At 46.2% G+C, this 2,500-nt stretch overlaps 1 pseudogene; it reads left to right on the top strand.

Annotated features, from left to right (window-relative positions):
* LOC120907795 overlaps positions 1–2,500 on the top strand; it is a 9,159-nt pseudogene that overhangs the window by 3,942 nt on the left and 2,717 nt on the right.

Genomic DNA, 2,500 nt, shown 5'->3' with positions numbered 1-2,500 from the left:
ATTGAGATCATGCATCTCGATGAAATCACCACCCCAGAGGAGGTTGCGGAGTCTGTCAAAGCACAGCTCAACATCGAGATAGAAATAGATCGTATCAAAATGAAGAAAGAGCCGCGCGGCCGGTACGCAGTGGGCACGGATCAACGTATCGCTGCCAGACTTTCAAAGCTTCCTGAATTTGGGAAAGCTGAAAGTTGGTTGGTCGATATGCCATATCCGCGAGGTTATGGAAGAGCAGAAATGCTATAAGTGTTGGAAGGTAGGCCATACGAGCTACCATTGTAGGGAACCAGACAGAAGTAATCTGTGCTGGAAATGCGGTTTGAGTGGACACAAGAAGCAAGCTTGTACCAACTCTGTCAAGTGTTTGGATTGCGGTACGAGGTCACAGAACCTTCACGCAACGGGCAGTTATATGTGTCCCCGAAGGCGAACGATTAGATCATAATGGTTAGGTTGCTACAACATAACCAGAATCATAGTTATGCTGCATTTCAGTTAATGTGGCAAACGATTAGGGAAGAATCTGCGGATATAGTGTTGATTGCAGATCCGTATCTGGCAACAACCAACGTCAAAGTGTTACGCAATGACGATAACACAGCAGCGGTAGTGGTTAACGCGGACTTACCAGTTAAGGTAGTCAGTAAGGCTTTGAAGGGTTTAATGATAGTTGACATAGGTGATATGCGAGTGGTTAGCGTTTACGCGCCACCTAGATTTAGTATGGAAGAGTTCCAGAACATGTTGGATAACACGGTAATGGCCGTAACCGGTATCCACAAATTCGTTATCGGGGGACTTCAACGCTTGGTCAGTAAGTTGGAACAACCAACTTGGCGAGCGTGGAGAAACCCAGAAACGAAGAAGGTGAGTTAGTTTTATCAACCTTTGCGCAGATTGACGCAATTTTATTGAACGACGGCAGCACCCCAACTTATGTTGGACCAGGGCGCACGTCAGTAGTTGATCTTACTTTTGCGAGCCGAACCGTAGCAAGATCATTTAAGTGGGTGGTGTTATCTAGCTATATGAACTCTGATCATCGTGCAATACGAATAGATCTTGAGACGCAAAGCGTGCGTAATCTGTCCCGACCCATAACGGGATGGAGCATCAAGTATTTTAGCAAAGATATATTTGAAGTTATGATGCAAGCCGCTTTTGAGACCGAGGTCACAACAAGCGAAGACTTAATGCGTATACTTGTCACGGCGTGCAATGCGACGATGACTAAACGTAAGAGGTACACTCTAACAAGAGTGCATTTTGGTGGACGTTAGAGATTGAGGCACTTCGCAAAGAGTGCAAACACCGCGATCGATTAGCGCAAAGAGCTTTTAATACTGATCTCTATTCTACTTTTAGGGACGAGTTCAAGGTGGCACGGAATGCCCTCAAGCGATTGATCAAGCATACCCGACAGAGGAAGTGGAAAGAGTTCCTGGGAACAGCGAACAACGCATCATTTGGTATAGTATATCATACGTTCAAGAAAGTGGCCGAGGGTTCGATTGGACCCCGAACCATGACATTGGACGAGTTTAGGGAAGTGGTGAGCGAGCTTTTCCTACTCACCCAAACACGGTGTGGCCTGATTATCGTATCGATCAGCCACGAGAGTTTGAAAGGGTAACTAATGATGAGATTCTTGCGGTTGCCAGGAGACTACCTAACAAGAAGGCGCCGGGACCAGATGGTATCCCGAATGAGGCGCTGAAAGTTGGTATGTTGACTGCAACCGATACATTATGCAGGGTTTACCAAGGCTGTTTAGAGAACGCGAAGTTCCCCGATGAGTGGAAAAGGCAGAGGTTGGTGTTAATACCGAAGCCGAACAAACCACCAGGGGAACCGGGTTCAGTTCGCCCCATTTGTCTACTAGACGGGGCAGGTAAAGGTTTAGAACGCATCATAGTGCAACGGCTAAATGCACACATCGAGGAGGTCAACGGACTGTCTGACGACCAATTTGGTTTCAGAAGTCGTCGATCTACAGTTGATGCGATTCAACGGGTAGTGGACATTGTTTCGGTAGCTAGAAGTAGAAACAGATACAGTGGACGGTATTGTGCGGTTGTTACATTAGATGTTACTAATGCTTTTAACAGTGCTTCATGGTTGGCGATTGCAAATGCTTTACAGAGAATTAACACTCCTAAATATCTTTATGATATCATTGGTGATTATTTTAGGAATCGTGTGCTGATGTATGATACCACAGATGGACCGGCAGAGATTGCAGTCACATCGGGTGTACCTCAAGGCTCGGTACTTGGCCCAACGTTATGGAACCTCATGTACGACGGAGTCCTACGAGTTGCAATGGTGGAAGGTGCACGGATTATCGGCTATGCAGACGATATAGTACTGTTGGTGGAAGGTAATTGTGTTGATGATATTGAAATTCTCGTTTCCAGTCAGATTCGCATCATCGACCGATGGATGACCGACAACGGATTAAAGATAGCCCCGACTAAGACCGAGTTTATTATGGTCA

Source organism: Anopheles arabiensis (genome assembly GCF_016920715.1).
Source record: "Anopheles arabiensis isolate DONGOLA chromosome X unlocalized genomic scaffold, AaraD3 X_pericentromeric_contig0020, whole genome shotgun sequence".
Classification (NCBI taxonomy): domain Eukaryota; kingdom Metazoa; phylum Arthropoda; class Insecta; order Diptera; family Culicidae; genus Anopheles; species Anopheles arabiensis.
Note: the sequence above shows the minus strand (reverse complement) of the source record. Positions and strands in the feature narration are given on the sequence as shown.